Source organism: Mastacembelus armatus, chromosome 8 (assembly GCF_900324485.2).
Source record: "Mastacembelus armatus chromosome 8, fMasArm1.2, whole genome shotgun sequence".
Lineage (NCBI taxonomy): Eukaryota > Metazoa > Chordata > Actinopteri > Synbranchiformes > Mastacembelidae > Mastacembelus > Mastacembelus armatus.
Window position 1 is genome coordinate 11,217,099 of NC_046640.1, and position 9,831 is coordinate 11,226,929.

At 39.9% G+C, this 9,831-nt stretch overlaps 1 protein-coding gene across 2 annotated transcripts in view; it reads right to left on the reverse strand.

The window, feature by feature from the left end:
- Positions 1–9,349, reverse strand: part of stat5a (signal transducer and activator of transcription 5a) — a 46,495-nt gene extending 37,146 nt beyond the window's left edge. For both annotated transcript variants that reach the window (XM_026324315.1, XM_026324316.1), the window contains exon 1: positions 9,188–9,349. The gene's annotated coding sequence lies outside the window, so the exon portion shown is untranslated. The remainder of the gene's footprint in view (positions 1–9,187) is intronic.
- Between the last annotated feature and the right edge of the window lie 482 nt (positions 9,350–9,831).

Sequence of the window (9,831 nt, forward strand, 5' to 3'; positions counted from 1 at the left end):
AATAATTTATTTTTTCTATATTACTATGCTTTTTCACATTACTATGCTTTTTCACACTTTACAGAGGAACCATGAATAAAAACAATGTCATCCAAAACATTAAAAAAATGGAACAATAAAGAAATTCGATTATCTGTTGCCAGAAGATAGGACTGGGTTTAAAAAGGGGTACATTACATTGCAAATGCACCATTATTCATTTCCCTCTTATGGTCCAAAATGCCGTACAGTTGGAGGCCATTTATGAGTTCCATTCAGCAAAATAAGGAAGTAAGGATGTTAAAATAGAAAGCGTGTTCAATGTGGTTGGATGATAACGGGAGATGCTACACAGCATAGTAGCAACAACAATATGCTTTGTCAGAGAGACTGATCCTACACACTAAGCAAGCACATGCACACAAGACATACAATCTGTGTACACAAAAACAGATAAAAAAAAAGGGGAAGTGAAACTGTATCTTTGTTAAACTAACAATGTACAGTAGGTGATTTTTATAAATATCATTTTGCTGGTTCTTAATTCATTTTTATTTCAACCAAATAAAGATGATGTGTTGGTGTGGGAGTTGTAGGTTTGCTGAAGATGTCGTGCAGAGCTCATCTGAGAACCTTGTTAGGCAGACGCTGCCCTGGGCACAGATGAACTCGCAAGATCAATATAGGATAACAGCTCCACAAATCCACACACTGACTTTGCATTATACTGTGCCAATGCCTATACAAGCGGAGATAGACATAGAGCATTTACTTCCATATGGTGTTGATTTTATAAAAGATAATGAGGTGTACATGTGCAGAAAAGGGCATCAGAAGTCACACACATCTCAACACAAAGAGAAATATGGCACTTGTTTGCCAAAGACAGTATATGTGTTTGATCATTCAGTTTTATTTCTTCTCTAATCCAGCATACGTTAATCCAATGTACCACCACATATCAATGAGACACAGGCATTAATAACCAAAGAATCCTGGTCTGTCATCATAATCATTTTTTTAATCAAATGCTCCTTTAATCTCACACAGATGTTAGGTCTTTCCAATGACATAAGACAACCATGACCTAAATCTAAACCCACATGCATACCTGTCACATTCACATTTATTCTACCCAGGATCATGAGTAATGGCAGCACAATCAAGTGAGCTAAATTGTTCGTGTTGTGCCTCCTATGTGCTATTATTACTTGCATGGTGTGAGCGTGAACACATTTTGGTGACATTATTTTATTTACCGACTGTTTTTCTGCTTTTAGAATCTCAATCTGTCTTCACCCACTGTCTCTTTACAAACACACATATTTATTTGTCTGTCAGCTATCTGGTTTTCCAATCTCTGTCATCTGCTGTAAGCCTGTAATAGGCTTGAACATAGCAGAAGCAGCAGCAGCAGCAGCAGCAGCTACCGCTCATCCTGCTCAATTAAAACACAAGTGTCTCTATGCACAGTCTACAGCAAACCTGCTTTTAGCTGCAGTGCTGGCACACAAAACCAGCAGCAGAACTAGTGTTAGTAAACAGCCTGTCACTAAATTTGATCACTCATATATCAAGCACAGTGCATGTGCCAAGAAACTGCAATACAGAAACGCAATGGGTATGTTTGAAGAAACCAGTGTCAATCTGAGCAGACCCCAATGTGGTTATTAGATTATTTTATCCTTGAAAATCAATTGGGAGTCATTTTAGTATCTCAGCTTCATAGGTATTCTGTTCCATTGTCTGGTTACTTTGCATAACTACTCATATTGCACTGAATTTCCCTAATGGGGGATGAATAAAGTATCTATCTATCTATCTATCTATCTATCTATCTATCTATGTACAGTGAACTGTGCATATTATTATTTTCAATAATTATATACTTCTATTGTTCCTATTTGTTCATATTGCAGTTTGTACAGTTTTATTGTACAGTTTTTATTTAACTAAAGTTTAGTTTAGTTAATGTTTATTTTATGTAGTTCTAATTTAGTTAAAGTTTATCAATGTTTTCTTTCTATTCTGGATGTACTATGCAGCTGTAACAGTAGAATTCCCCCACCCTGGGATGAATGAAGCTATCTATCTATTTAGTCATCCCACACCTGCACATTACGCATCATCTGTGAGTTTTCCTCCTCTGATCCCCCAACTGCCTTTGTGAAGTGTCACCTGCCAGCACACCTGCTCCTTATTTGCTGATTTGTTTATGTTATCCACCTGTATGCTGCTGGAGCCCTGAAGCCATTCCTGTTGTCTGCCACTTTTTTGTTTTCCTGGCCCTGTTTTGTTGATGGCACCTGCCTGTCTGTTGTCGACAATAACTCTGAAAAGTAGCTTAGTGAATTACCGCAACCATACCTGAAGTGTTAGATACATTTCCTGTTGTAGCTGTAACTGAACTAGCCCATGATGAGCTGATATTACTGGTCATCGCAGTCATAGCATTTATATGCATAGCAAAAAATGTCATTAAAATTCATGTTGCAGGCATATTGAGAACCTGCATTTTTGTGAGTTTCTTTCTGCTGCTTCTATGGTACATGCGGCAACAGATGCAATTACCTGCCTCAGGTTACCTTGCGTATCAGGATGGACACCTCATTAAAGTGACAAGTGCTGAGGTGTGAAAATGACCGACTGAAGATGAGGAGGGCAGGATCAGGCTACTTTTCTCACCTCAAAGTGTAAAGTGGCAGCTTTAAAATGGACTTTCTCCATGCACATCTAACCTGAAGAGCTAAGGAAGAAAGATGGGCTGTCAAATGGATGGTGAAAAAAAAAAAACATTTGCCTGCCTACGTGCTGTGAATTTTTTGTTATCTAGATCGCTCAGAAATAATAATCAACCAGTTCATGGTGGGTCAACCCAAGCAAAGTTTCAATTCATTAATATCTGGTAAACCCTCTGCATCTGTGCACCATGCATACCAGCAATAACAAAAAGGCAAACCACAAAAATGGAGCTGACCATTTTTCTTGTTTGCATTTTGAGTGGCTCTAAGTTTTATAATTGATTTACAGCATGTTCAGAAGACTTTTTTATCCTGGGTTTCTTGTCTGTCTGCTTCTTTTACACCTTTGGAGGCAGATGCAATTACCTTAGCCTCAGGTTACATTGTGCATCATGACCGGCTCCCTCATTAAAGTGAGGGACAAGTGCTGTGGTGTGAACATGCCCAAATGAAGCTGAGGAGGGTTAGGGTAAGGCTACACTTTCCTGCCATTTATACTTTCACTCCATTCTGATGATTTGAAATACTAAGCATGGAGCTGATGTCATTACAACCACAGTAAGGACTGAAAACTACGCAAAGCACTAAACCAATAAAATTGATTGACCTAAAGTTGCCTTTTCAAATCTAGAGCACATATTAATGGCAAGTTTGCAAAGCACTGCTAACATTTATCGCTTAGAGAGCTGCAGCCTACATAATGTGCCTCCCTTACTAAACATATAGCACTCTTCAAACGCTGGCATTTATCAGTCAGATCCTGTCAAATTATAGCAATTTAGAATTGATTACAAAGAATTTAAGGAAACGTGAACGTTGTTTTTTCCTGTTACTGTGCCTGAGAGTTTGCTGCTTTGGTAGATCATTTTTTTTTAATTTTAACCCAATTGCTGTAATAATTGCCGCATGGGCCTATTAGATGTTTCAAATTTGGTTATTTCCATAGTGTCAGTGTCGATGTCCCTCTCTAACTGCAACATATCATCAAATGAATGGGATGGGTGATAAATATCATTTTCACATCCTTCAGAAGCGCCCTGGCAGGTCAGGGTATATAAGGTCATGACCCACAGAATAGTGTGGGTGGTGAGTGTGAAAAAAAAAAAAAAAAAAAAAAAAAAATCAACTGCTAACTTTGTGTAAACAGAGATTCAAGAAAAGCCACAACTAGAGGATCACTACATATATAGTACAGTATGCAACAAAACTGGGAAGAAGTTGCATTGGTGGTTGAATTTTCTCCAAGCGCTTTTTAGCACCCATTGGGGCTCCATTTACACACATTTTCACATAATGTGTGCTACATTGGCGCAAGTGATTAATAAGCTATACTGATAATACCAAATGCACCCTGAGGGTAAAAAAGCTTAGTAATGTGAGGGTTAAATAATAGAAAACTGTGCAAAGTTGGCATGTGAGGTATATGACCTTAGAGGTTAGAGGTAAACAGGTTAGATAGACAGGCCCTAAAGTACAAAATCAATTCAATACAGCTGCGATCTCTGCAAAATAACTCAGACTGTCAAATGATTGCACAACTGTTATTTCCAGTGAATGCTATAGGCATGAATAAGATTTTAAAAAACTATAGCGAACAGGTTTTTTTAAATTTTTTTCGGTTTTAGCCTGAGTTCTGTCTAATGTGACATGGCTCCACATGGTACAGAAATAGATGAAACGTGATTGTGAGACACAAACACAAATGCACCAGTGGTTAGGAGTTATGATTGTCCTTGAAGATGATGCCACGCACAATTTGCTATTTACACAATCGCGCATTGTAAAACACAAGTTATTGTACTGGTATGACGTCGAATGAGTGCAAAATGTGTAGGCAGGATATTTGTAGATGGTACTGTGGGTGCAGGTTTATTTACCCGAATACCAAATGAAAACATGACACCAAGTATCAAGAAGCTTGGCAGGAGAGGAATTTCCCAACATCACACTGATTCAAAAATTACAAAGCGTTTTGAAAGAACAAAAAAGTGAAGACTATGACATAAGGTGTCTGACTTGAATTCAAAAGAATAACTGTAGTGTACAGTATTTACAGTAATTTTTAACTAAATGCATCTGACTCATTCTTTTGGGGCTTTAGCTAAAAATAAATTATTAAACATACAGGGATTGTAATTAACATTTTAATATCCTAACAAAATATATATTTAGTTTTGTTGTATATTATATTATAACATAGGATTTGTGCATGATCACGTGTCAACAGTCACATTTTTGATTGATATCACTAACAATATCCCCAGCACGTGTTCTATACCTAATAAACAAAGCATGTCTGCCTCTTTTCCAGATTTACATGATACAGGTTCCTTTAGGGCCTAGATTAAGCCATTCGTTCACATAACTCATGCATGAGAGACCAAGCATGACTCAGTGCCCGAGGCATTAATAAAACACAAAAGAGGTTGTGCAGTGTAACTTTCCAACACCACTGTGAAAAATGTCAGATCAATAACTCACCAAATGACAAATCCAAAATTCAACAGTAATCCGTCCTTTTATTAAACTCTCATTTAATGAAATAATTGAACTAAGACCCACGTGCAACGATACCCTGGGGAGATTTTGCATTTTAACTACGTATTATAATATTCCTGAGCTTTAAGGCACAGACAACATTATACGCTGTTGGTCACTGAGCTACTTTTGAAGTAATTCTGGGGTTAAGAGTCTTGCTGAAAGAGCACACTGGCACAAGTTTTGCATAGAGGAGGAAAACTGCTTCTGTTTGCTCACTCAGATTCCCCGGCTGCTCTGGGGTTTCAAAAAAAGCAACTTGCCAATTGCCCACACGCCAGTTTTTTGCTACCGACCCACCGCTGCATGTGTGTCCCTACTGAGGTGCAGAAACCTGGGCGAAGCCACAGGATAAGAGACGCTAAAGATGATTATAGCAACGTAATTTGCTATAATCCAAATAAGAAAGGGAGCTTGTGAAGAAGATTGTGAATAAACATGGTAGTGATATGCAGATTGTTCAGATCACTCAACCTTATCTGGCATTTCTAATCATGCATGATTCTGATTAATGTAATGTAAAGCGGCCTCTTGACAAAAAGAAAGTTTGTATTTGGAGCGTTATAGACCAGGCTTGGTGCGATGGTGCTGCACCAGCAAAGTGCAACAGCATTTCTCTGTGTTGCAGAGGGGTATTGAGTAAACATCGGAAAACTATTATTCCAGACCATGTACAGTATATTCTACACTGTCCTCATGGGACATGGGTACACGTTGTAGATGCCAACAATCAGCAACACTACTCAACAGATGGATCAGAGCGCTCCCGACCTAAACCAGGCTAAAATCTCATGGTCACATGACCAGTGGATTAGCGGTAGCCAACTGAAAGGGGGGAGGAGGTTAGGGTGCTGTCACCACGCTTCCTGATCACTTCCTTTTCAATCTGTTTCCCTTTCTTTTTCACATCACCTTATCTCCTATTTCATAGTTTGTATCTGACGATTTGCACCAAAATTTGCACTTGATCACAAGTTTGATCCTTGTCACCTTCCGTTTGACTCTTTCATCCATCTGCTGCTCAGACCGACAGGAAGCCCCATGCTTAAGCACACTCATTAGTGCATAAGTGATTCTGACACCTTTGACTCATAGCTCAGTCAGATCAAAACCTCTGCTCTAATCGGCCCATTTCCAGCATTGACTCATGATGTCAATGCTGAGAACACGTCTCCTGTGCCGTCCTCAACTACCCCACCCCCTACTTCCAGAACTCAGTCGTTCTCCTGTCAGTTTTCCCAGGATTGCTGCATCCTACATTTGTCTGACAGCAGAGAGTGAAAAAGTGAGAAGCTCCAGTCAAGTTTAAGAACATGTCATGCTGTGACCACACGGCACAGTGCACTTATAAGATAAAACACTGGTTCCTCGTCTCCCCTGCTGCTACTCGTCCTGCATCTGGGTCTTTCTGTCAGGGACACAATGTGCCGGCCAATTCCTGCCTGGCCGGCGTGCCGTGTCCCCGTGCCAACCCAAAACACCCTCCTTTTCACAGAAAACTGGGAAAACCCTGCCTTCCCATGCACTATGCACAGCAGTGACAGAGAGAGCATCCAGGGTAACATGGTGCTTTGCCAACAAGGTTAAATGTTAAAAGGCACTGGCCATTATTTCCTGTGGATTACAGTTTGACAAATTTCATATTGATTGCAAGAGCAAACATGCAGAAATTATCTGCAAAGAGGAAAATGAAAGAGAACAGACAAGAAAAAAGTGCCTTAGTTATACCCTGAAATCCTGAACAATCAGAAGCGGTCAATCAAAGACCAGCTCAAAATTCCTGAGGGAACTTCCCAGTGATAAAACCCACAGGTATTAAATTTCCAAAGAAATACACCAACTGTAAATGACAAAACACTGAATCACTTTTCAAAATGATTGTTGAAATTTGCTTGACTTATTTACTAAAAGCCAAACAGGGAAATGTCACAAACTAACAATATGAGGTGAAAGAAGTAGCTATGGAAGAACTCACATAAACTTTTCAAGCAGCAGCCTGAAGGGGGGACATTATCCCAGTGGGCGAAGAACATTAAAACCACAACATGTAATTCTCAATTACCAAGTGCAAACAGGGGGCAAAGTCAATGCCAGCTAGACCTGCAGCGGTTCAGGAGGAATCTTTCATCCACATGAAAACACTTAATGTCTTAACAGAACAACAAAGCATTTGGTGAGTGACAAATTTACCAGGAAGGTGCAATCACTGCAGGTAAGCTCACACAGCAAACATATTTTTAGAAATGACAGACAGACATCAAAGCGTCAGTGACATTTCAGTTCTTTATGTAAGCATGCACACACACGCAGGGGTCTTGATTTTTGAGCCCTGCATTGAAAGTCTGACCTTTATAAGCCAAGCTTTCATGCCTTTTCATACCACATATCAACAGGCAAATGCAGAGAAACAGCAAATCCTCTGTTTTACAGTAACGCACGATGGCACAGACCTGATCAAAAAGATGAATTATTCCTGTTCTATTAACATTCAACACCTTTTAAACCTCTGATTCCACTTTTGTGACATGACACTAAAAACGTTCCTCTTTTTCTTGAGCCACATTCTTGAAGTGAAAAATAATTCTAACATTCATGTGGCGTAATTGCTTACTGTGTCTCTGTGTAGAGCTCTAGTAGCAAAATTACACTGATCTTTTGTGTGATGTTTGGAAAATCACCCATATTGCCATAGAGATAGCAACTCAATTTGTGATACTCAATACTGAGTGACCCTTTTGTATTTGGAAGCTATTTTTGATTTTATGTGTATGGCATCACTCCAACCTTCTTCTAATATTCATGCTTTTTCTAAGAAATTCTCATTCAAATAAAGGGAATCCTGTTATCACTATTTCTTGTATTTGTCATGTAGAGATAAGCAATGAAAAAAAACAACTATTCACGTCTTTGACTTGAGTAAAAGTTCAGAGAAGCTGAAGAAGTATGAATAGAAAAAAAAAAAATGCACTTACATTACCAACAGTGAAACTGGCGCCCGCTTGTTGTTGCGTTAACAGCTGGCCTGACTGAAACTACTTCATGAGACGGTTGGATATTTGAGACCTATGTGCCAATCTTATGTGCGTTTGCATTTAAAGTCACCTGCAAATGTCATGAAGTGCAAAGTACAGCAGGTGTCAAAGTATCACAAAGACACTGGCTGAACAAAAGCTCTCAGCCAGGCTTTCACCTGTCAGACTTCTGAAGCCTGCCCATTACACAATTACCAGACTCCTGAGCTGTGTGTAGCGTTTATGACAGCCAAAGCCTGTAAAAACGCCCATTGTGTGTGTGTGTGTGTGTGTGTGTGTGTGTGTGTGTGTGTGCGCGTGTGTGGGCTATCTTTATTGCCCTATTTCACATCGGTTGAGGCTTAATGCCTCATACAGGTCACACTGGAGTTACTGGAGGCCAGGGGGGAGAGTTGCCCCCCCCCCATGAAAAAACTTCTATTATAAAGTCTGACACTGTTTGTAGCAGCAGAGACAATGTCACAGACACACATTTAAAACTCGTTCACACGGAAATATTGTTCCAAGGACAATATGAAGCGACTCGACAACAGAGGAGATGAAAACTCTAGACGGATGGTTTAGAGTAGAAAATGTGACAGAGAGTGTTTCCCTCTGTTCAGACAGACCTGCCTGTTGATTCAGAAACGAGAGGGGAAGGGGAAGAAGAAGAAGAAGAAGAAGAAGGAGAAGAAGAAGAGGAAGAAGAGGAGGAAGAAGAGGAGGAGGAGGAGGAGCAGCACACAAACATACATTTCTGCCGGAGCTGCTTGTTTACAAAGCGCTGTCACAATATTCTTTCGCAACGCGCTCAGTCAGCGCGACGTGACGAGGATGAGAAAAACAGATAAAAAATACGTAGATAAATAGATAATTTTTTTTTTTCTTAAAAAGGACCAATTAAATTGTCAGACCTACCTCTGTGGAGCGACTGAAGCTGCTGTCCTTTCTCATAAAACGCGAGGAAAAGCTGCACCGACGCGAGCAACCTACAACAGGAATCTCTCAGTCTGTCAGACAGTCCTCTAGTTTCCAACAGTTCGCCTCACACTTCACTGCTCTCTCTCTCTCTCTCTCCCTGTGTGTCTGGGTCTCTCTCCCTCTCTCTCTCTCTCTGTATGTGTGTCTCTGTCTGTCTCTGACACACCGCCCACTTCCGGCGGTTCTTGCCCTCTGTCAGGAGTAACAGTTTCTACTGATCTCTGTCCTACTGATGATTGATTTGGACTGATGCTGATCACGGCCCTAAGGAGCCGAGAGCTGGGCTTTCAACAACAACAACAACAACAATGTTAAAATGCCTGCTTAAAAAATAAATAAATAAAAATGAAACGTTTTCATTATAGTTTTTCTCTGTTTTTCTTTTTGGAATTTGAAGTACTTTCCAATTTTGTTTTGATACAGGTCACAGCCTAAACTGGCTACAGTGTAAAAGCGTCATCATCATCACCATCACCATCATCATCATCATCATCGTCGTCGTCATCATTGTTGTTGTTGTTGTTGTTGTTGATAGCACTGAAATTGTTTTCAATGCTACAGCTCGTAAAGTCCACCCTCAC